The sequence below is a fragment of the Euprymna scolopes genome, chromosome 39 (assembly GCF_053919585.1).
Source record: "Euprymna scolopes isolate OS-2025 chromosome 39, ASM5391958v1, whole genome shotgun sequence".
Classification (NCBI taxonomy): Eukaryota; Metazoa; Mollusca; class Cephalopoda; order Sepiida; family Sepiolidae; genus Euprymna; species Euprymna scolopes.
The window spans coordinates 70,636,156-70,663,655 of record NC_136520.1 but is presented as its reverse complement, the minus strand read 5'-3'; the positions used below and the strand labels follow the sequence as shown (position 1 = coordinate 70,663,655).

At 33.5% G+C, this 27,500-nt stretch overlaps 1 protein-coding gene across 3 annotated transcripts in view; it reads left to right on the top strand.

Moving 5' to 3' along the window:
- The window catches only part of LOC145263848 (ectonucleoside triphosphate diphosphohydrolase 8-like), a 379,759-nt gene that overhangs the window by 170,259 nt on the left and 182,000 nt on the right, over positions 1–27,500 (top strand). The gene's annotated exons all lie outside the window — the stretch shown is intronic.

Here is a 27,500-nt window from a genome sequence, read left to right as displayed (position 1 = left end):
TTTTCTTAGTTCCTAATAAGAATTTTGGCGAAAGAACTCACTCATTAAATTATCGCTCCATTAGACTCCTCCTTCTTTTCACCAATAGCTTTCCTTAATCAACCAAGCTCTAGTCCACCACCTCAAAACTGTTAAACTTCTGTCTGACCAACAGTATGGGTTTAGGCAAGCCCGTCCTAACACAGAAATTAAAAGACATCATCAGATGACCTTGTGGCCTGACGATGCCTTTTGATATCTGCAGGAGAACGACTGTAACAATAAATTTATTGTTACGACAAATAATTTCGTTTACATAAATTGAATGAAATATATTGTTCTTTTAATTGAGTACTATCAACAAGCTCGTTGAAATTCATTTTTTTTTTTTACTTTTCAATATTTCTAACTTGAAATATGTGTGTGTATGTGTGTGTGTGTATGTGTGTGTGTATGTGCGTACATCATTTTCTCAGACAGGTTTAAATTATCACTAATTTTTGCTAACGATTTTACATACCACATTGCTAAATCCATGAACAGATGGGGATATATATTGTCATCTGCAGACAGGTTGATCCACTGTAAAGCAGATCTTATATTTAGTTTTGAAATGGTTGTCGACAGCGAATACGAATCGACAGATTCTCCCCTAACGTATTTCGTGCCATGTGACTCTTGCTGTAACCCAATAACAACCCTGACGGTGGCCATGTTATTTTTGAACAGTCAGACACCATCTGGTGAACAAGTTAAAAAATATGCTGAGATGATCAACAGAAGTAAAAACGAACATCTAGGGCCTTAAGTATCTTCTTCATACAATTAAGCTTCTCATATTACACAAACTCTTCTCAGATTTCACGAATCTTTCCTATATTATATAAATCTTTCTCATATCACACGAGTCTTTCTTATATTCATATTACACGAACCTTTCTCATATTACGCAAACAATTCTCATATTACATAAACCCTTCTCATATTACACAAACCCTTCTTATATTAAACAGACTTTCTCGTATTACAGAAACCTTTCTTATATTATACGAACCTTTTCATATTACACAAATCCTTCTCGTATTGCATAACTGTTTATTTATATATGCTCTGTTGTTAAATGTAAATATTCATCGAGCTTTTACCTTGAATAGTTTTGGACAATTTATTATTAAATAATAACGCAAATACATACACAAACACACACACACACACACACATATATATATATATATATATACAGAGAGAGAGAGAGAGAGAGAGAGAGAGAGAGAGAGAGAGAGAGAGAGAGAGAGAGAGTAAATGACAAAAAGTTATATTCCAAGATTCATGATGTTAATGTTGATGTCATATTTTATTCCTTTAATTCAGTTGACTTATACAATTCTTGACAGTATCTGTTTCGTAGCGCAAAATCAATCTATTATATCAATCAGTGAATCTATTATGCCCTTAACTCATCAGAAGAAATAGCAACAATCAATCCGTCAAAAGAAATTGAAATGTGATTTGACATGGTAAAAATCCGAAAATTGAAAGAGAAGTTGCAGTTACCTTTATATTTTTCCATTACACCATATTGAATTTTTACCAAACAAGGTCATTAAACCCAACTATTTGTACTAACAATTTTAATTAATTTATGAACTTTCTACCGAAATGTTCTATTTAATAATTAGCAAATTTATTAATTATAAGTTTTGTATACATACTTGTGAAAATGATATCAACAAATTATAAACTATTATACATGTTTGTATATACGAAACTAAACTAAGCTGTATATAAATATAACTAAACTAAAACATGTATTGCAATCATTAAAGGAAGACTTTATAATTCATGATTAAAAGTAAAATCTGTTTTAAAATAAAGAAAATCAGGGCAAAGAAGAGGAAAGAAGAAGAAAAAAGTTTATGTTTATATTTATATATATATATATATATATATATATATATATATATATATGTTTTCAAATGATCTTGTAACGATGTATGTAACCCACTTTCCGGTTTACGACATCTGGTTGCGCATGCGCGCATAACCTGCGCAGTGAAATATTATCGTTATTATTTCGAAATTATTATTTAACATGGGAAGAGTGGGGTTTAAAATAAACAGCAAACGAAAGAACAATTGGGACGCTAAAATATTAACGTTATTATTTCGAAATTATTATTTAACATGGAAAGAGTGGGGTTTAAAATAACTTAAACGTAATACAGAAATGAACGATGTAGAAAAAAAAGCAGATATATCAAAATTTGAATTTAACTATAATAAGTATTATGGTATTTGTTCAGTGCACATTTACCTATAAGTATGGCCAACCACTTATAATTCAGTAACTGTAAAAAAAATTTTTCAAAAATAATCAATTATAATAAACAGAACGACTCATGGAAATCTATCTATATTCTTTTTTCATTTTAATATACTTTCATAGAAATGTTTCTGTTATGTCAAAAAAAAAAAACTATTTTCTTTACGTCACAAGTGTCACGTTCATACATGAATTCTATAGCTAATATAACATACTGACCAAACGGGTTACGGGTCGTCTACTATATATATATATATATATATATATATATATATATATATATATATATATATATATATATAAAATAAAAGATATATAAGATATGTATATATATAAAATAAAAGGTATATATGAAATAAAAGATATATATATATATATATAACTACTTCATTTACTCACACAAATTTAATATACGAAAGTATAGATTTATGCGTAAAATTTAAGTATTTACTTCAAAAGTGCTCAGTACGTAGGTAGAGCTATTTAGTAATTTATAAAATATATATGGCGATTAATCTACACTGAATATTCTGCGTTTCATCCACTGTAGGATTTATCAAATGCGCATAAGCCTGACGAATCCCACAGTGGATGAAACGCAGAATATTCAGTGTAGCTTAATCGCCATATATATTTCATAAATTACTATATATATATATATATATATATATATATATATATATATATATATATATATATATATATATATATATTCCACGACTGCATGCGCGTTTATGAAACATGACAGCTTCCTTATGTAAAGAATAAGTAGAATTGAAAACACTTTTTAAAGATGGTGGCAAGCTGGTCTAATGTTTATAGCACTTGATTCACTGTTTTTTAAGTTTTGGTTTCAAACTCAGCTCGAGTATTTGTTTTTTTACTTAAAAGAAGTGAACTGTTTAGAAAAAAATCAATAATTGCATGCACATCTTTCAGTTTCTTTTCGTTTGTTTTTTCCTACTTTATTTTTGTTAAGGCATTTAACGTTACTTTTAATACCTACGATATATCTGTTTCCAATAAATAAGAAATCTGCATTAATTAAAATATAATGTTTATGCGTATTTTACGCCCGAGAAACACCTAGAGGCCTACTAGTGTATATATAAAGGTTGAAATCAATACGTATCCGTATAAGAAGGTAACGTGTAATCATAACGCTGTAGTACCGCAAAGATGCAGTCTTCGCTGGTGTTGTTGTCACTAAAGAAATGCAATTTGTCCGCGACAGAGTCCAATTATCGATTGATCTTGGCTGTTGCATTTGAAGCGGCACTCAGAGGAAAACTAGACCAAACAAAAGACATGAGCGGTCAAGCAGTTGTCCAACGAGAGCGACGGTTAAGTGGCCACAACCGTGGCTCGATAGGAGCGAAAGGTGGGATGGGGTGGGGAAATGTCGGTCAATTCTTGAAATGAAACATCGATTTTTTTTTTTCCGGTGGAACATCAATATCGGTGCGTTCTGCATTCCATTGTAACGGAGATACCGGAAGTTGGGGAGAGGAAATAAGACTTATGCCGATTCTTTTATAGGCTATCTATTTAGCTACAGCTGCCAATATGCATGCAGTGACGTGGGGAGAGTGGGAAAGTAGACCTGGCCATCCAAATTGTGAGTATATTCAGTTATATTCGAACTTTCTCCCTTTCTTATAATTTATTTTATATTTCGCATAGTCTACATTATACAGGGTGACCAAAGAGAAAAAGAAAAAGAAAAAAAAAAGCTAAATGGAGGCCATCTAGAACATATGCTGTAGAACGGAGAAAAAAGGCCAAAGACCCTAGTGTTTTGATGTGATTTTTTTTTTAATATAATAAACTAGTTATGACCAAAGTTTCATTTCATTCAGACAAAACACTAAGAAACGGGGCCTAATTAGAGCTGGGGCCCGTTTTTTTTGGGGGGGGTCACCCTGTACAAGATGGCTTCAATAAGATTCAAGATGTTTTTCGTATTTATTGATAGTACACACATGAAACTTTAGTCCCACTTGGAGTAATCTCCTTCGGCTGCAATGCACTTGTTGTGATGTATAGCTGGGGTCATATCGGGGATCATATATCGGGTACATTTTAAAGAGAGACGGGGGCATGTAATACAGGATTGACGATGATGAGAGAAACATTTATAACCGAGTGAGAGATGAGAATTCCTTATTGAATGAATGTTCTTTTACTGTTCTTTTACACAGTGGGGAAGAATCATTACTTATGATGGAGAAGGGAACACATTACTTCCAAGAGGGTTATACAAAGTTCATATTAAGATGATTAACACATTACCTTCGATTTCTGGAATGATGACACGAAGACAACCAGTTACAAAAAATCGATGATGTCTTTATTTCATTTCAGCTTACAGGAAAATGAAACTGGATGAAATTCTTAACGGAAAGAAATTAAAATTCTTCAGATTAGTTGCATCAGTGACTCCGATTCTGGCCTCCAATATCTGACAGCTGCCACTGTCAACTTCATTTTTTACGCACTTATCTCCCTTTGCGATTTCTTTATTGATCAGGACTGCGCATGCGTCGATTCTGTTCTGCATCAACTGCTCGACTCTCGACTCTTGACTAATCTGCTAATCCTAGCTCCTATTATTGAGAAATCTCTTTTTGCTATGACGTAAGATGTGTGGTTGAGTGGATGAAACGCGGAATAGTCAGTGTAGCTTAATCGCCATATACATTTTATAACTTACTATATATATATATATATATATATATATATATATATATATATAGTCGACCTATATATATATATATATATATATATATATATAGTCGACCTATACAGGTTCTAAGTATTTGTTTATTAGGTTAGTCGCGAACCAGCAGTTGTTACCACTTTTTGCACTAATGATTGCGTAAGCATGAATCGCTAGTGTTTGTAGGTATACAAAATTATTAATATTTATTGAAAGAAAATATATATGCATGTATGTGTATGCGCGTATGTGTGTGTTCGTGTAAAGCAGAGTAAATCAATGCAAGTTACCTAAAGTTGTTTACTATATATTTTTAATAACACAACATGCATAATAAAAATGCATAGTTCTAGGATTGAGTTATCTTTGAGAAAAATTCCATTTTTATTCTTGCAATTATCCGGCCAAGTTGTCCATCAGCAAGAGCTCCTGCCTTCACTGTAGAGATCCCTAGACCTCGGCACAAAACCGGAAGGTGAAGAAAATCAAGCTAGCAACTCTTAATAAAGGGTCACTCTGGCCTATTAAAAATTACTTAAGCATCCTCCTGTCGGGACCCCCCCCCAAAGAGGGGTGACGAGGCTTGAGAGAGTGGACCTCCATGGTCTACCCAAGACGAATACCACAGCCCAACAGATAAAAGGCTACAGAAAATTAACCAGTTTCTGCGGGACTGGTTGCTAGGGTCGGACACTCGGCTGGTATTTTCGGCGCGTCATGACATAATTTAATACAAAACGCAAGCGCACATATGGCACTCACAGAAACACGCAAATATGTAGACACCGGCACACACACACACACACACACACACACACACACACACACACACACACACACACATGCCTCACAGGCGCGTGCACGCACTCGTAACTCTCTCACACACACACACACACACACACACAGAGGCATGCGTACACGCAAACACACATACATATGTACGTACAAACATACGCAGTTGGCAAGCCTTATTAACTATCTATTTTGGGTGTAGTAACATTGACTTGTTTAGTGAACAAACGCCGGTGTGAAAAGGTCAAACGTTCAATAGTCGCGCCACTGGTAAAGAAAAAAGCGGGAAAAATGGCGCGTTTTAAAGCCGAACAGTCAAGATTGACGATCGTTGTTTTAACTTTGCAACTTGTTTTTAAATTCATGATATTTGAATGATTCGAACTATTGTTCTCATCTTTAGTATTATTTTTACAACGTTTCGTTCGATGTAACCTCCAGAAGAGTGTAACTTACAACTGAAAGTTTCTTTTTTATTATTTTTTAAAGTACTTTATCCGTTGCGCCACACGTTCTTGCGGACAATTCTAGTATGAATTTTGGTAGCCTTAACCCTATTTTTATTTTTAATTATATAATCTTATTACTTGTCACCAGGGATAGAACAACAGCATATTCTTTTCATTGTTTTGACTCTCGGGTGTGTATCCATTGATACCTTATATGCTTTTATATAGAGTGATGTGGTTTTCGGTTGATTAACTATGTGTAACTTTGTCGGATATATACTCGAGAGTAAAAACAATAAAAAGAATATGCCGTTGTCACAGCCCTAGTAATCACTATAGATTATTATTAGGTTGGCACGAAAAACAATATCGTTTTCTCACATATGTTACTTTATATATGATTTCCGAATTAATTCAGCCATGATTATGATGATAATTACAATTAATATAGCTTTGTTATATATTATTTTGAAGCGCGTTTCTCGCTCTATCGAATCGTGTTATTCGGTGCCGTTCTCAATTTCTTCATTCATTTTTTTCCAGGCTTTTCGACAGCATGGACAAAATTCAAATCCGCACGATTTTCTTATTCCAGTTCAAACTAAACCTAAAAGCTGCTGGAGCAGCTCGTGATATGAATGATGCGTTTTGTCAGGAACAACTAACGAACATGTGGCACAACGGTGGTTCAAGAAATTTCGCAATGTTGACGAGAGCCTCGAAGATAAAGACGGTCGCGGTCGGCCGACTGCGGTTGATAACTTACATTTTAAAGCCTTAATTGAAGCCGATCTTCGAAAAACCACACGATAAGTTGCTGTTGAACTCGAAGTTGACCACTCAACAGTCGTTTGCCATTTAAAGCAAATAGGGAAGTCAAAAAAGTTAGACAAATGGGTGCCGCATGAATTGAACGATAATAAAACAAATCGTTGCTTTGAGGTGTTTCCTACGCTCCTTCTGCACAACAAAAACGACCCATTTCTAGAGCAGATTTGTGGCGTGTGTTGAAAAGTGGATCCTCTTCGACAACCGACGACGTTCGGCACAGTGATTGGATGCCTAATAAGCTCTAAAACACTTCCGGGAGCCGAAATTGCACCAAAAAAGGTTATGGTGACTCTTTGGTAGCCTGCGGCCGGTCTCATCCACCACAACTTCTTGAATCAGAGTGAAACGATTACGGCGAAGATGTACTGCCGACAAATTGACGAAATGCATCAGAAGCTCCAACATGTGTCTGAAATTGGTCAGCATGAAGGAACCAATTCTCCTCCATGATAACGCTTGCTTGCATGTTGCTTAACTAACCCTCCAGAAGCTGAACGAATTGGATTTCGAGACTCTGCCTCATCCACCATATTCATCGGACTTCTCGCCCACTGATTATCACTTTTTCAAGCATCACAACAACTTCCTGCGCGAAAAGTACTTTAAAAGCTGAGATGATGCCGAATCTATCTTGAATGACTTCATTGCTTCCAGAACCCCGGATTTCTATGCCAATGAGATAAATACACTTATTTCTCGTTGGCAAAAACGTGTCCATTCTAACGCTTCTAATTTCGATTAATAAAGTTTATTATGAAAGGAGTTATGATCTTTTTAAGTTCAACGTCAAAAAAGGATATTATTTTTGCACCAACCTAATACTTATTACTACAGATTAATCTCTCTCTCTCTCTCTCTCTCTCTCTCTCTCTCTCTCTCTCTCTGTGTATATATATATATATATATATATATATATATATATATATATATATATATATATATATCAGGTTAAACGTATTCAAGAGTGATAACTAGGGATGTAACAACAGAATATTCTTTTCATTCTTTTGACTCTCTGGTATATATCCGACACAGTTAGACACACTTAATCAATCGATAACCATATCCGCCTATATAAAAACATATAAGATATATACGGATATATACTCAAGACGCAAAATAACGAAAAGAATATGCTGTTGTCACCGCCCTATTAATAAGTTATGAATTTAACGAAGTTATTAAGAGTGCTCAATAAAATAAGAGCAAGATATATTTTTTATTAAAATAAACAAACTAGCAGATCGCCCGGAATTGCCCAGTCTTAAAATACGCTTGAATGTGATATTTTCATTAATGCAGATTTCGTATTTATTATCATATTATATTGGACGCAATATATAGTAATTATTTTAAACGTTTTTTTAAATAAGTGACCCGTGCGCCATTACTGAGAATCGAAACCAAAACGTTTAACTTACGATTTACTTTTTTCTTTGACGTTAATGTCTGAGATATGAAGACATGTTTGCTGCAAGGCGAAAAATTAAAACATGAACAAATAGCTATTACGTTACGCATGCATATTCATAATGCTGTCGTTCGACATTCATCTAGCAAATTCCATTTCTTTAATTTTCACACTTTTGTACCGATTTTCTCCGGCTAATACCCTATACATTAAGTTTCATGCATGTGGACAAAAAAACTGACAGAAAGGGCTGGTAGGCAATTTTTTAAACATATATATATATATATATATATATATATATATATATATATATATATATATATATATGTTTAAAAATTGCCTCATATATATATATATATATATATATATATATATACACAGTAGTGTCCAAAACTAAGGGACAACATTTTGAAACCTAATATTTGTTAAAAAAATAACAACTGTGAAAAGCTGAAATTTTTACAACTGGTAGTCGTTATCATCCATAATAACATACTAAAATTTGAATCATTTGCAAAGGATAGAAAACGAATTATAACAATTATTTATAAATTTTCAAAATAGGTACGTCCAAAAGTAAGGGACAAAATTTAGAAAAACAATGTAAACAGCCAAAAAAAAACCCCATAAAAATAGACGTACAATCAATATTTAGTAAATGAGCCCTTGCTCTCAATGATAGCTGCACATCCTCAACTACAAGAACGAATCAGTTCTTGACAATCCTCGATACTAATTTTAGACCATTATTTTTTAAGCTTTCCCCACAAATCCTCCGTGTTAGTGGGATTTCTTTTCATAACTTCACTCCTAAGGTCTTCTAAAGATTTTCTATTGGATTTAAGTCAGGACTTTGCAGTGGCCAATCCATAATTTCGAAAATCTTGCTCGCTAAGGTAACTCATTACTACCGTTGCCTTGTGACATGGGACATTATCTTGCATAAAGTTAGCCCTATCGAAACCTGAATTCTCTGTGATTGGCACAACATGATCTTGCACAATGTTTTTATAGATCTGCGCGTTTACACGAGTTTGTAACCGGACAAGAGGGGTTGTACCTTGCTTAGAAAACATCCCAAATACCATGACGCTTCCGACCCCAAACTTGACAGTTTTCTTAGTACACTTTGCACCTTAATCTTTCACCAATACGTCTCTTTACATTGTTTTTTCCATCATTTCCGAATAAATTAAACTTGCTTTAATCACTGAAAAATACTTGTGCCCAATTTTCATATGTCCAAATTACATACATGTTTGCAAACTCTAATCTCTTCTTATTCTTCGAACTAACAAGTGGTTTCTACCACGGGGTTCGATTAAGCAACACTATTTCTTGCAGTCGTTTAGAAACAATCTATCTTGACACATTAACACATGGGGTACTATTCATAACATTTTTAATTTCTGTACAAGACTTAAAACGGTCCTTTAATGACATACGCTGCATTATTCGATCTTTTCTTGTCGAAGTTTTACGGGGTCTGCCGGTTTTAAAAGCACTAATTATTTTGCCAGTATCATTGTAGGATTTAACAACCCTGCCTACAACACTCTTTGAACGTTTCACTTTCTCTGAAATCTCTCTAATGGTGTGCTTTTCCTTGTGTAGCTTCACAATAGCTTGTCTCACAGAGTAATCAAGTTTTGGGCGTTCGCCATGGTGCCGGCTGATGCAACGTTTACAAATGACTAAGTAAGACTTATTCTTTAGAGATAATCAAAAATTTGAATATAGCATTCTGTTTACATTGTTTTTCTCAATTTTGTCCCTTACTTTTGGACGTTCCTATTTTGAAAAATAAAAAATAATTGTTCCTTTGCAAATTCCAATTTTATGGATGATAACGACTATCAGTTGTCAAAATTTCAGCTTTTCACAATTGTTATTTCTAACAAATATTAGGTTTTAAAAGTTGTCCCTTAGTTTTGGACGCTACTGTATATAGAAAGAGGTTTACGTTTATTATAAACTTAATACGCAAATATTATGCAAGTATAAATCATGTAGAATATCTGCATGAATATAATTACACGTAATAGTTAACTAAAGATGATCATCCCATAAGAACACCGAAAAACTAATAGGGAATTAATTAAAATAAATGTTTATAAGATATGCAAATTAGCTAGATTATTTGCAGATGAATGCAAGTCCACGACCCATATATAACAAAGTTGTATTTTCTTTTTAAATAAATAGAAAAAAGGGTTTTAATATGAATATAAATACCCACAAAAAACATTTATAAGAGTGTAGATAGATAGATTCACATGATTTCGACAGACACACACACACACACACACACATATATATATATATATATATATATATATATATATATATATATATATATATATATATATAAACCAATTTACATGGTCGCGACCCTGGACATACTAATGCTTCGGACAAATGGTCGGTTAAAACCAGAAGTCCTCGTCAGGCGATTTAATAAATGGTTGCGTTCCACAGAAAAAATCAGCCCTCAAATGAAGAAAAAAGAAACAGTTCATTTTTCAATCTCGCGACCATAAATATATATATATATATATATATATATATATATATATATATATATATATATACTAGCATTTCAGCCCGGCGTTGCCTGGGTGTTTGGATGTGTCTGTTGAACAAAAAGAAAAGCAAAAACAACAAAAAAAAAGTGGTAGTAGGAAGGCAGGTTCGAACCCATACCGCGAAGGAGGAAAAGGACGGGGTAAAAACCTGACGTCTATGCTTTTACGACCACCGCCAAACCGGAAGCGACATTTTTAAAATTAAGGCTAGACAATCTAAAGTAGAGGATAACTTTCAAAATATCGGCGAAAAAAGTTACCCCCCACCGTAGAAAATGCCTAGTTGAAGGTGTAGATATTAATGTTTTTAGCCAATTTTTCGATATTTGTCGTATGAAAGGTCGAACTTTTAAAACGATGCTGATCTTGGTAAAATCAGTCGCCTCTGTCAAAAGTTTTAGGTAGACATGCAAGCATAAATACATACATACATTTATATATTGGTAACTAAAAATTTTCGACCCAAACCGATTAAAAAGCTTGTCCTATCTCTGAATACCCTTTATGTTAAATTTCAAATGTTTAGACCAGAAATTGTCTGAGTAATTTTGTAGAGACCGCAGAGGTCAATTTTTTTAACTTTGACCCCTTTTTTGACCCCTTAACATTTATAGTTTTGGGCTCAAATCAAGTTATAATATTTGATCCATGTCCAAGTAACCTATATCTAAAATTTCAAGTGTTTAGACCCAAATTTGTCGGAGGAGTTTGGTAGAGTTCTCAAAGGTCAAATCGTTGAACTTTGACCCCTTAACAGACAAATTTCTGGCCGAAAACCAATCACATGCGCGCGCGTGTGTGTGCGTTAATCAAACAAGAAAAGCACTTGCATATTTACTTCAAATGCTTCCCATTTTAATTTAAAGCTTCATTAGAATTTTATGGCCCGATTAAAATATGTTGGTTAAACAGTTTGCTTGTTTATAACTTCCGGTTTTTTAATCGAAAAATGACAAGTGATATTTATATTAAAAAAAAAGTTAATTTAGGTGTAACGTATACAGGGGTACCCCCAAAAAACGGGCCCAACTCTAATTAGGCCCCGTTCCTTAGTGTTTTGTCCGAATGAAATGAAACCTTGGTCATAACTAGTTTATTATAATCAAAACATCACATCAAAACTCTAGGGTCTTTGGCCTTTTTTTCTCCGCTGACTGTAAAATGCTCAGAAAAACAATTGAATGACCTCTGGGTCACCCTGTATAAGCATCTTTCTACCCACCTCGCCACCAAATTTGCTTCTTATAAATCAGATACCTATCACAGTAGCCTCTTACGCTTTAGTTACAGTATTTAGCGGGATAATCACCATCATCATCATCATCATCATCGCTGTCGTCATCGTCGTCATAATCATCACCATCGTCATCATCTTGCTTTCCTGCCTGCTGGAAAACTGCTTCTGTAGTGCCAGTTTTCAAGAATTATGGCGAAAGAACTGACCCGGTAAATCATCGCCCCATAGCGTCCTCTTTTCGCCAAAATATTTGAGACCATAATTAACCAAGCTCTAATCCATCACCTTAAACTTCTGACTGACCAACAATATGGATTTAGGCAAGCCCGTTCCACAGCAGACATCCTAACTGTAATTTCAGAACGTATATACCAGTCACTTGACAAAGCGGGGGAGGGTAGAGCGGTAGCTCTATATATATCTAAGGCTTTTGACAGGGTATGGCATAAGGGTCTTCTCAAGAAAATCATATCATACGGCATCACTGGAAGAATACATAACATAATTAGATCCTTCTTAGATAAGAGAAAAATCCAGGTTATCCTCGACGGTCGTACATCTAAACAATATGATATAAATGCGGGAGTGCCTCAAGGGTCTATCCTTGGACCTCTGTTACTCCTAATGTGCCTTATTTAGGGTGAAAATGCAAAAAAAAAAAAATCATCATTATTATCGTCATTATCATCATTATTATTTTCATAATCATCATCCTTGTCATAACCATCATTTTTATCGTCATAATCATCATCCTCGTCGTCGTCGTCGTCATCATCACCATCATCATCATCATCATCATCGTCGTCGTCGTCGTCGTCATCATCGCCATCGTTATCATCATCATTATCATCATCATCGTCGGCGGCGTCATCATCATCACCATCATCATCATCATCGTTATCATCGTTATCATCGTCGTCGTCATCATCGCCATCGTTATCATCATCGTTATCATCAGCATTATCATCATCATCGTCGGCTTCATCGTCATCATCATAAATGTAACATCCTTTATGCGTTAGACAGTCTTAAGAAATTGACTTCTAAATCTATATTTGTCAGGTATTTACTTATCTTTCTTTCAAATCCAAAATTTATTACTTATGTCCTATGTTTTCTTTGACTGACCATGTTTTTGTTAGCTCAACTGTTTTATATTTACACAAGAATCCTAATCGATTATTTCAACGTGACCATACCATCAAAGTATTCTGTACACATCTTTTGACATTATCAGAGCTACGCCAGCCTTTAAGACTTACGTTACACTTCAATCAGATGTTTCTCTTCATGCAACGCATGTCCTCAACTCCGACTGGCCAGGCTTCACTTCCATACATCGTCACACTGCGTATTTAAAAGTTTTCACACCATTATGATAACAACTAAAGTGAAAAGAAATAAATCTAAATAAAAATACCGGATAAATCCAAAAATCTAGTACAGAAAGTTAAGACGCCGGAAATAGAAGTTCAGCTAAATATGGTACGGAAGCAATTAAGCAAGAAACGAAATACGAAACCATATGGAAACAGTTCTTGTTTTATCAGGAAACAATAAAAAAAATCTTTTTTTTTTACATTTCTATAAATATTTTTTAAATATTTAAAATATATTTACATAGAAATATATATATATATATATATATATATATATATATATATATATATATATATATATATATATATATATACTAGTAAAAGTACCCGTCGTTGACTGGGTTCAAAAACAGCCTACAGAAAATGGACTCTGATTTATGAAAGTATGATAGGTTATGAAAAGGAAGGGTTGTAAGTTTGGGTTGAATTTGGGGGTATCAAAACCAAAGCAAAATATGGTGAAAGTAAAAATAAAATAGATAAACCCCATAATTTTTTATACCATACCTGTTCACACTGGAACACTTATCACAATATTCTGTGGATCTATATAAAAAAAAAAACCTTGTTAGACTTTGTGACATATTTCCATTCTATGGAGGTCAGGTGCGAACGAACACCCCCATAATTTTGTTATACCATATTTCTTCAAACTGAAACATAATTATCAAAGTATACTTACGCAGATAGATATGAAATGTCTTTATTAAAGTTTGTGCCTATTTCCATTCTATGGGGGCCAGGCGTGAACGCAGACCCCACAATTTTATTATACCATCCCTATTTAAGTTAAAACATACTTATCAAAGTATTATTATGTACATCTATACCAAAAATACTTGTAAACGTTTTTTTTTAATTTTTTAATTTATTATTTCCATAGTTTGTGGACCAGGCGCGAACGCAGACCCCACAATTTTAATGAACCCCCGTTCTGCCAGATCAAACATACCCATTCCTGTGTCTCGATAATCTTCTATCATTATATGTAATCAGTTTTTTAAAATAGTCAACCATATAGGAGCCTATTCGTGACCACACACACACACACACACACACACACACACACACACACACACACACACACACACACACACATTCAGCTTTATATATATATATATATATATATATATATATATATATATATAATTTTAAAAAAAGTAATTTAAACTCTCATAGTTTATACATTTCTGTAAATAATTCCCTACATATTTAAAACATATATGGAAATAATTTAAAATTTTCACAAATCACATAATTTTATCATAAATAAAATATTATAAAACAAGGTAGATAATTTCATTTGAAGTCGAAGTTTATTATTTTTATTGTTTCATGATAAAAAGTGTTAAAATTAAAACAATTTTTTGAAATAAATTATTTCCATTTTGTTTCGTATTTCGTTTCATGTGTAGTGACTTCCGTTCCGCTCCATATTTTAGTTAAACCAAGTCCACTTCTTAACCTTGTGTACTGAATTTTTGGACTTGACCAAAAGTTCCTCATTTTCTTTGGTCTTTTGCCTTGGAGCAAAATGTTGTATCTGTTCTGATACTACATTTCGTCTTTTCTGTCCTTGGTCAGTAATGAAATAATCTTTCTAGACGGTAGAAAATTTAATTTTTGTTAAAATCCAAAATACTAATTTTGAGGGGCTAGATTTTCACCACATCGAAAACCAAACATATGTCTAACCTTGCCCTTGTGGGGAGTGAGCAAATAGGGACAATACCTTTTTTTCTAGAAATGGCGCCAATACATGAATACATGTTGCTCCGATGATTTTTCCACCTTCCTTTTCTTTCTCCTTCTCTCTCTCTCTCTCTCTCTCTCTCTCTCTTTCTCTCTTTCTCTCTTCTTTCTCGGCCTTTCTTTCTCTCTCTCTCTCTCTTTCTCGGCCTCTCTTTCTATCTCCTTTTCTCTATCTTCCACTTTCACTATTTCTCTCTCCCCCCCCTCTCTCTTTCTCTATTTTTCCTCTCGCTTTTGGTCCCCCTTTCTCTATATTTCTCTATTTCGCTTTCGGCATGTCTTTCTTTATTCTTTTTCTCTCTTAATCCCCTCTCTCTTTTTTCCTTTCTATCCCCCCTTCCCTTTCTTTTTCGGCCTTTATTTCTTTTTTTTTCTCTTAACCCCTCTCTTCCTCTCTTTCTCTATATCCCCCTTTTCTTTTCCCCTTCTCTCTCTCCCCCTCTCTGTCTGTCTGTCTGTCTGTCTGTCTGTCTCTCTCTCTCTCTCTCTCTCTCGTTCTCTTTGTGTCTCTGTATGTATCTCATTCTGGCTTTAAAGATTCGACACGATCTTATCGTTCAAAAATCAAACGTTTCATGCCACGAATCGAAGAATTCAATTGAAATAATTTCCCGCTTCCATTACTTTCTGCGTTTAGTGAGGTCCGCTTGTGAGGCACGACAGACAAAAAGAGGAGAATAAAAAAATGCGGCTGAAGGTGAGAATAAAATAAAACCAGAACACAAGCAGACCAAGTCTCCCGTAGACATATTATTTGCGTTTTTGTCAAGAGGTAAGACACAAGGCCAGGTGTGACCTTGTGAAGCTAATGCACTACGATAAATGCACTCATTTTTACAAAAATGGTTTGAACAGCATTCTCCGGTCGGAACATCCCAGGCAGTAAGCAAGAAACCAAATCCTTCCTAAAGAGGGAAAGCAAAACCTGAGAGAGGAAGTTCACCTCTTTCTCTCTCTCTCTCTCTCTCTCTCTCTCTCTCTCTCTCTATATATATATATATATATATATATATATATATATATATATATACCCCTCCTCTCTCTCTCTCTCTCTCTCTCTCTCTCTCTCTCTCTCTCTCTCTCGTAACAGTATATTGACAATACCTTTGACTATACAGTTTTAAAATTATGCTAACCATAGAAAACTTATTGAAGGCACCTCGTGTGTATATATATATATATATATATATATATATATATATATATATATACGTAAAATACAATTAAAATTATTTAAGATTATATAGATAAATATGTGAATAGAACCTATTGAGATAAAGAGAAAGCTCAAACATACTCGATAGAGCAATATAAAAATGAGGTTTATTCCTTGCGGACCTTACAGAGAACAATTTCGTTGATTATTTGGTATTTTTAAATTTAACTGACATTTTGGATTTTATTATAATCCGTTCACACGTCGGATTCCAGATTCTTCCATTCGGACCTTACGGAATTCAACTTTATTAAATAATTGATTGAGTATTTGATTCCTACTTCGACTCTTTTATTCTATTAAGTTAGTGCAAAAATAATGTCATTTTTATCAGATATATATATATATATATATATATATATATATATATATATATACTCGGGTTTTTTATTCAAAAGTAATGGACTAATGAATTCAACGAGGTTGTTAGATAGTGCTCAATAAAAAGAGCTGATAATACTTGTTTATTGTTATATAAACATGGTGAGATCCTGCTGCTACAAATAGCCACTTGTTTCAATCAAACAACAGATATCATCAGGCAGCGACTTGGCTATTCAAAAGTTCAATGAATAATCTAGTTTATTCATTGAACTTTTGAATAGTCAAGTCGCTGCCTGATGATATCTGTTGTTTGATTGAAACAAGTGGCTATTTGTAGCAGCGGGATGTGACCATGTTTATATAACAATAAACAAGTATTATATATATATATATATATATATATATATATATATATATACATAAAAAACGACATTTTTTTGTATTAACCTAATATTTAATTCGATTAAAAATTTCTGTTAATTCACACACACACAATTTTCTTTTTTCAAAATAATGAAGCAATTTTATTTATGTTTATACTCGGATTAAAAGAGCCGATCTTTGAAAATCCACGAAAAGTTTGCTTTATTCTAATTTCTTATTAGTAAATATTGTAATTTATTCAATTTTTGCTTTCATCTTATATATGAGTTATTCCCCTTGCTGATTTTGAGGTTTTTGTTATAAAAATGTCTTCCGGGCAGGATTGTATATATTTTTATATAAAGTGCTATAAAGTACGTTATTTTTTGTGACAACGACATACTAAATAATTACAACTGAACATTCAATAATCAAAACCAAAATCAGATATGCCAGCTTAAATGCTACGTAGGTTCAACTCTATCATTGCAATATTTTGGATTTGATGGAAGGGTCTGATCACCGGAAGTGTGACGGTTCTACTTACAGATACTGACGATAGGAACTGACGAATCAAATGGAACCAGGTTCTACTAGCAACCAATCAGAAAATAGAATTGCTCGATAAAAATATTGAATCATTTAGCATTCCAGCACATCAGTTTTTCGTGTCATTGCGAGAAAGATCTTTTGCTCTTTGCCTACAAAATTATAAAGTTCAAGACTTGTACAAAATAGCTACCCATCAGAAACTCTTCTGAAATTGAACGAGGAATGTACGTTTACCAAAGTCGAAAACATCCAGTTTTTCATATAGATTTATATTCGGTTTTATAAAGAAATATTTTTTTGATAAAGAGCCGAAGACTGTCCGAAATATTAAAATCATAATAACCCCTACTATTAACGAGGTGCCTTGAAAATTTTTCCAGATATTTTTATTGTACAGGCATTTAAAATTGTCGTAGACTCTTGAAGATTCAGCGTGTTATTGCTGTACATCTTATACATCAACAGTGATTTTTAAATTTCCCGGTAAGGAGATCCGCGTGTAAAAGTTGTATAAAAATACTGAACGGGTCTTGTTTATCTTGGTGACATCATGCCATGAGGAATAAATAAGATGGAAAAAAAACTGTCTATCCTGATGAGGACGTGATAACGTCGAAAATACTTTGAGTTATAAACAAATACAGAAGAAGGTCTGGTGAAGACAAGAAGTAGGGGAGGAACGAGCAGTTGTGATATATATATATATATATATATATATATATATATATATATATATATATATATATATATATATATATATATATATATGTGTGTGTGTGTGTATACACACACACACACACATATATATATATATATATATAATAAAAATTACAATTAAATTTAGCAAAATGATCCAAGATGGTAAAATTAAAGTATAGTATAAATATTAAAGAATTAATAATAGTTATCTCAGCCAGATGTAAAAGCTTGATAAAACCAAATAGGAGATGGAGCTTATAATACGAGCAAACGGTTAATAAAACATGTTGAAAACACTTTGAAATGAGTTAAAAACATATTTAATCTGAAAAGGAAACACTAGATAAGTGGATAGTCCTTAATCCGCGGAGTTTCGAAGAAATACTTTCCTTCTCATCAGAGGGTAGGAATTAGCAAAATGCGAGATCGGATTTTGCATGCAAAAGTATTTGATGAAACAACAAGTAAGTCAAAGATCTTACTTGATAACAAAAAAAGTGAAGCAAAGGAAATATGGTGAAGAAAAAGGTGATATATATATATATATATATATATATATATATATATATATATATATATATATACTCAATTGCACGTGTGAGAGCTACAATACCGATTACTTATAAACTCTACGTTACCCATTTCAGAGACGTACTATGGTTTCATTGACGTTGATTAACCTTTTATCGTTTAAAAGGCCGTTAAAAACGAAATGAAAACAAATCGAAGAATTCTTCGATTTAAATGGATTTTTAACGGCGTTTTAAATTGTAAAGGTCAATCCACGTCTACGAAACCATGATACCTTTCTGATACATGTAACTAATAACTTTAAAATAAATGATGTATATACATAGTAAGTTATAAAAATATAGTACAATTAAGATTCACAGAATCTTCAGCGTTTCATCTTGAAATTGTTAGGCTAAAATGCAAAGAATTTGTGTTACCTGTTGTTTATATATACGTATGCTTAGTGTAGCTGGTTTACACCTCAGATTCATTTTTATTCCAGTCTTTGAGATAAAGTGTTCATTAACCAATGGCCGTGCTTTACTCAGACAAAACGTTTTGCTGACATCCACTTCCTACTTTATTCTTCTGTTTTCTATAGGGTGACACACAAAATACATTTCTGTACTCTCTATTTTTACACACTTGTAGGGACTTTTCCATTTTTTTTATAATTTGCTTAAAAAATTGAAACATACTGCGGATGCGCGGATGTAAATGCATGGGAAGTGACGTCACCGGTCGGGTGGGAGGGAAAGGTCAATTTAAAAAAAAAGAGAGAAAGACAGATTTCGACAGAGACGAGATAACGTTTGAAATCTCGCGAAGAACGTTCTACATCACGTGGATGGTGTGACAGTTGCAACGACGAAGAAATAAATGTCGTTGTACGAAAAAACGAGTCGAAGTTATTGCTTGTCGTTTTGTCCACTTTTCGGGTGAGGCCACAATCTAGGAAAAGATAAAAAGTTGAAAATAATAGAAAATGAGTAAAATGTGTCTCAATCGATGATTTAATTACCAAATATGGTTCATTAAAAAAATATGTATTCAAATATAACTCAGTTCCAAAACTGAGGAATAATTTAGTATTTTTCTATATCAAAATATATATTAAAAAACAACTGTTGACTAACTCAGCTTTAGAATTAATTAGTGTTGGGACGATTAATTAGAATCGGAATCGGGAATCGAAAAATTGGAACTTTTGAGAGCATGTGACAGAGTCGCAAAAAAATGAATAAATAAATTCCGGTATCTCCAGCCCTGAACCATTCCTCTCAGGCCAAGGTTGAGTCAAGCAGGATCTGATGCATTGATCGCTGGCATCAGTGTATAAAGTCATTGGTCTGCTTAAGTCCGGGTATGTCAATAGGGGCACCGTTGTTAGTTTCTCCTTCAGCGTGGCGAACGACTGCTGACAATCTTCCGTCCACTTAAACCGGGCGTATTTTTTTGAGTCCAATCAATGGAGTGGCCAGAACCGGGTCCGTTTGTCAGCATATTTCTCTTTGAAAGAACAGTTTCCACCCGGATGTAGACCTTACCAGGTCACTGGTTAGTTTTTAGCCATTCAGTGGAATTGCCAAATCCGCGTCCGGCAGTCAGCGTATTCCTCTCTGAAAGAACATTAACTATCATGGCTAGTGTACAATAAATAAATAAATAAATAAATAAATAAAAATAAAAACAAAGAGAAAGGGGAATTTATTTATTCGTTGTTTTCCGACCTTGTCACAAGGCATCGTAATTGGTATCTGAATCAGAAAAATGTAGGTCTATTTTCCGATGCTTAAAACGATTCTCTTTATTGTTTTTATTTCTTTCTTTTAGTTTAAACCTTGATTTTCCTCAGTTCGTATTAATGCTGAAATGTGTAGATATGTATTGATTTTAAACTATCAGCAAAACTAAAATTTGCATGTCATGCCAATAATTACATTTTTTCATTTGCGAAAATATATGAACATATTCCATGGGTTTCATTGTAATCCGACACCCCCAAACAAAAACAATTTTATATTTAGAAATCTAAACAATCGGAATCGGTAATTGTATCGGAATCAGAAATTTAGAACAGGATCAGTAATTGTATCGGAATCTGTAAAAATATTGGAATCATCCCATCACTAGTAACTATATTATGTTTCTCTTAGTCCCTCTGTTTGTCTGTCTGTCCATTCTATTGTTTCTCGAAAACTGCTGGGCCTATCTGGTTAAAATTTTGTATGCACATTTGTTATCATACAGTGCAGCGAACTAAGTATTGTGGTATTCGTTTAATGCACATCACTGATTAATAGGGATTAATAAGGGTTAGTTATCAAAATACTACAGTTACTCTAGTGGCCACAACCGCGGCTCGATAGAAACGAAGGACGGAGGGTGTCGGTCGAATCTAGGGCAATAAGATATGTCGATTCTTTTATAGGCTAATACACCAAAGTTAAGCAACATTGTGCCTGGTCAGTATTAAAATGGATGACTATTTTGAAATTACAGGCGCTGCATGTGCTCTCCGCTTATCTCGGCATTGTTTCCAGTCGTCATGGACTTCTCCTTGCCACTGGACTCAATCAGAGCCGATTCAGGAGAGGTGTAGTTGAAGATTGTGCAACCCTTGACTCACAGCTGCCCTTACAGAGGGTATCCGTTGTTTCTTGAAACTGAACGGAGGGCATCTATTCTAACTATCTTCCTTTCTCATAATTTATATTATATTTCTCTTAGTCTGTCTGTTTGTCTCCCTGTTTCATTTTTTTCTCGGATATTACTGAGCCGATCTAACTGAAAATTTGTATAGACCTTTGCTATGAAAAGATGCAGCAAAATAAAATATCATGGTGTCCGTTCGGGATTAATAGGGATTAGTCACCATAATACCACATTTACTGTAGAACAGGTATGTCCAAATTCTAACACGCGGATCGGATCAGTCCCACCAAAGTCTTTAGTCTGGCTTGTGGAGCTCTTATGGAAAACGTAAAAATATTCAAGAAAAAATGTTAGAAATTGAAATGTGTGAAAATAGTGTGGTGGTTTTTATTTTTGTTCAGAAAATAATTGAAAGAATTAGGTTTGGGAGGACCAGTTTCACTTAAAAGCAAAGATAATAAGCAAAATAATATGAAACACGTCTAAGTCTATTTTTTTCTCGCGTAGTTCTAAAATGTCAGTAATATCGCCCCCTCCCTCCGTTCGAAAACATTGGAGACCTCTATTCTAGAAGTTTGGTATAACACAGTCATTCTAACTTTTAACAGACTAAAATGTCTAGTAATATTAATCGATTTCAACCTAAAACTGGAACGAGGTGACGGACGAAACTTCCTGCAGAGATGCGATGACGTGTCTGCAAGTAAGTATCGCTTCATGAAATAAATAGTCTGTTTAGTAAAATAAATCCCCTTCGTCGCAAAAAAAAATTTTTTTTTTTACTCCACACGATTAATCAAGCCCAGCGAGACGCAACATTTGCAGGTGTCAAACGACCAAAAGCGACCGCTTCGCGGTTTTGTTATAAAACAAAAGAGACCGCAAAAAAAAAAAAAAAAAGGCCGAACGCCAGACGCATTCAGTTAATAGAGATTGATTTACGATGAGTTGTTCAAGAAGACAATACTGACGTGCAAAACTGTTTTGTACATACCGAGACGATGCATGCATTCTTTGAGTACATTTTTTTTTAGTCGATTAGCGATTATTACAATTTATTTATGTCTATCCAACGTTATCCAGAGTGTTTCGCTGCATCACGGCTCTTCGGTGTGGTTAGGCAGCTATGCAGACAATTCCTTCAAGCCGAGGTTGAACCTGGTTTAGAGTCGGTAATTTTGTCCTTGCGATCGTCAATCAGGCGTCGTTAGAAAGTGGAATCTCAATGTTTATATTAACATTAGCAACTACCGGAGTGTGCTCCATTTGTGCTTAAAACGAGCTTTGCATTCACTTACCACAGGGCTCAACTCCAGAATATCTATCTATCTATCTATATATCTATCTATCTATCTTACTTAGATTTAGAAACTCCCACACCACGTAACGTATTAAACAGTTATGGTCAACCATCGTTTTCGGTATGAAACCAGATCCACAGCATGCAGCTTCCCGTTGCAATCAAATGTCTCTTTTATTGTTCATTTTTGATATTCATCTTACCTTTTTCTAGCAGGATTCCATTGGCATACTTGGTTCGTAATTCTCTCTGGGGTCAATCTTAAGGAATGTCCGAGCCAGCCTAGACGTCGCTTGCATATTATTAACGATGCTACATGTTCGTTTCTTCAGTCTCTAACGTCTTCTTTGGTAATTCGATCGCTCCATTTAATCCCTTGATTCTTTCTAAGACGCTTGAAATAAAATTAATCCAATTTTCTTTCTTGTTTGATTTTGAGATTCCAAGTTTTATATACAGAAGTATGGACAAGACGTTGCTGTTAAAAAATGTTAATTTAAATTGAAATCGACCCACATCTTAATCACTTTATCTGTTTTCGTATAATTACAACCATTGTTTGTTACTATTGATTCTTTCTAAAATCGATGTCAAACTAAATTCTGTACAAAATTTAAAAAAAAAAAAAATTGGAAAAGACGCTTACTCAACTACGGACATGTTTGAAATCTTATTTTTGCAAAAAAAAAAAAACAAACAAAAAAAAACAAACAAAAAACTGTATGAGCTAGGTATTAATTAAAAAAAAAGAAAGAAAGTTTTTAGCTAAAAAAATAAATAAATAAAAAGAAAAAGAAAATGAACGCGTTCAAAGTTTTTAGCTAAAAAAATAAATAAATAAAAAGAAAAAGAAAATGAACGCGTTCAAAGTTTTTAGCTAAAAAAATAAATAAATAAATAAAAATAAAAAAAAACTAATAATAATCCTGCAACTATAAAACGAGAAATCGACTTAACGAACCCTAGATAATTTTGTTTGTTTGTTTGTTTGTTTGTTTTTTAATTACTAGCAGAGCTCCTGGTGTAGCCTGGTCGTAAAATAAATATAAATATTATATTTGAATTAATGTAGACTTCTTATTTATTATAAACAAAAATACCGTAGGTATTAAACGTAACGTTAAATTCTTTTAAAAACAAGTGTAGCATGCATGGTCTCCGTAAGTGCACAGTGAACGAGGCATAAAAAAAATGACTAAGTTCAGCATTTGCTCCCCCCGCCGTCAAATGGGGACGTCAAATCCTTGTGAAAATTAACAAACGGTGCAGTTTTAGGCCTTAACATATGTAAATTTGAATTCTGCACCATGCAAAAAAAGAAATGATTAAGTTCATCATCCCACCCCCCATTTAGCCCCAATAGTTCCCAAGGCCTAAACATATTTAAGTTTGAGTTCAGCACCATGCAAAACTGGTAATGAATACACATACACAGAAAATTTTGGACAAATATGGTAAAACAGTCCCAAAATTGGAGCCCTAAAAGAGCCCCTGGGGCACAGCCAAGAGTAATCGCGAAGTATAGACAAACAAAATTATATAGAAATCAGTTACAACTTTTCAGAAAGGTTTATAAAAATTTAAAGCATCAATTTTTTTTTTTTTAATAAGCACAAAATTGTCAATTTTAGCCATTGTAACCCGAAAGGGGAGGGGGAAACCGGAGTTTTCTCGGAAAATCCGTTCTGTTATTTTTTTTTTACTCATATCCTGTTTAATGTTTGTGCAAAATTTCCAAAAATTCCAAGGCACAGATATTGAGAAAAGTGCGGGCAGACGAATGGACGAATAGACGAGGGAGAACTTACAAGTTCACCCCCTTTTATCGGGGGGGGGGGGGGCAAAAAATGAAGTAAAAACAAAACGGAAAGAAACAGACATGTGCATGCAAGTATTATGGTTTTTGGGGGGTTTTTTCTAAACATTTCACGTCTTGTAAGTAGAAAAAGAATACTCGAGCTGAGATCGAAACCAAAACCCAAAGACAATGAATCAAGTACGATAACATTAGACCAGCTTGACACGACTTTTAAAAAGTGTTTTCAAACCTACTTATTCTTAACATAATTAATGTCATGTGAACGATTCACACATGCGCATTCGCGAAAGAGTTGGCAAACAAATAAAAATCCGACGAACCCCCCCCCCACGTACCATTTTTTCAATTTTGACCCCTTAGCAGTCCTTTTTCCGGATGAAAACCAATTAACAAGTTTTTCACGTGTCTGAATACCCTATATACCAAATTTCAAGTCTGTAGATAAAAAATCGTGTAATATGTAGGTTGAGAAATGTGCCAACACACATTCTCTTTTATAGATATACTAGAATGTATACCCATATTATATTTTAATTAATACAGAAGTTTTTTATTACAAACAGAAATATTGTATGTATTAAATGTAACGTTAAATTCTTTTTAAAGAAGAGAAAAACGGACAGAAACCGAAACACGCGCATGCGAGTGTTATGGGTTTTTTCCTAAATAGTTCACTTCTTGTAAGTAAATTATAAAAAAAATACTCGAACTGAGATCGAAACCAACACCTAAGCACAGTGAATCAAGTGCGATAACCATTACACGAGTTTGACATTGCTTTTGAAGAGTGTTTTCAAACCAATTCATACTTAGCATGAAGCAGCCATAGTTCACGACTGCGCATGCGCAGTCTTGAAACAGTTAAACACAGATAAAAATCCGATGGCTTCCCACGTACTAATTATTTAATTCGGACCCCTTAACAGCCCTTTTCTGGCTGAAAACGGATTAAAAAGTTTTCCATGTTGCTGAATACCCTATACATCGAATTTAAAGTCTGCAGATTAAAAATTCATTGAGTATATAGGTTGAGAAGTGTCCTCATTCTCACTTTTATAGAATATAAGGTAAGATAGGATTTGAAATTTTTTCAATTCATTTAAATGTTTAAACCGTTTTAATGCATTCTTCATTGAATTGAATATTTGTTTTATGAAAATCCAGAATTGCACTAAGAAAATCTATTTTAAAAATATAAATTCCGTTTCCTCGTGATAACTTGACAAATTTGATAATTATTGGAATTTGTTTGAATGTTTTGTCAACATCGAATTCTATAACACACAAGCAAACACAATTTTGCAGTCTATTGGAACCATGGAGTTCCTTGCAACTGGAAACAGAGATGACTTCGTTGCAGGGTTCGAACCCCACGACCAGCGGCAATCGTAATAAATGGTCAGATGTATATCTTGTCGTGTGTATAAGGATGAAGCTTTAGTGCCTGTAGATATTATAAATAAGTATTTATAATTATGATTATTTACGCCCGTTTAAGAAACATGTTTCTTAACTGTTGAGCACTGTCTGTGAATAAAAAGTCGGTCAGTTAGCCTACGTGCGAGATCGTGACCTCTCAGTCGCTTGATCACCGTAGATCGACATTTAATCATGTTTATACCTTTTGTAAATGCTTAAATGTCACTTGCGATTGACAGTTTCCTTGCAACTGGAAATAGAGTTGACTTCGTTGCAGGGTTCGAACCCCACGACCAGCGGTAATCGTAATTCCCTGTACTGATTATTCAGGAAGAATATAACATAGCGTATTATTTTAAATTATAATATATATAAAATTTAAATATTTAAATTATAATATACATATATATATATATTACAATTAAAAAATAATTTGTATTATTATTCATCGGAATACTGTTCTCATTTTGAGTGGGATTTCCACTATATATTTTCATGTGAAAATCACACTGAAGATGAAAACAGTAGTCCGATCAATAATACAAATAACTAATCCTCATCCCAAAAATTCAGAAACGTAAAAAAAAATAATTATATATATATATATATATATATATATATATATATATATATATATATATATATATATATATATATATTCTCTACATGATTTATTCCGCTGAGAAGAATTGCATTCTTCGAAACTCCATGGAATGAGATTTTTCTTGTTTTATTTGTATTCCTTGTCGAATAATTACAATTTTGTATACCTTCCTTATAGGTTTATAAGTTGTTTATTTTTTCATTATTTTTTTTTTAATATATATGGATATGATAAAGTAACAATTCTTTAAATTGTTTGGAAAGTTTAATTAATATTGTAACTGATATGAATGTTACAATTAACAATCTCATTTCTGTAACGCAGAAAGAAACCTTATCTGACTACAACTGTAAATAATTTTTTTTTCTTTGCGTATTCCTAGAACTGAACGGAACTCCTACGAGCAAAATCTGTTCTCAAAAAAAAAAAAATAAAATCACCTGTCTGTGAAACACAATACCACAGGGCTGCATCCCAGCTGACTACAACGTTCATTTTCAAGTTTGATGTTAACAAATTTATGGTAAGTTTGGACCAATTTCAGTTGAAAATTGTTCCATGCTAGTAACTCTTATCCTC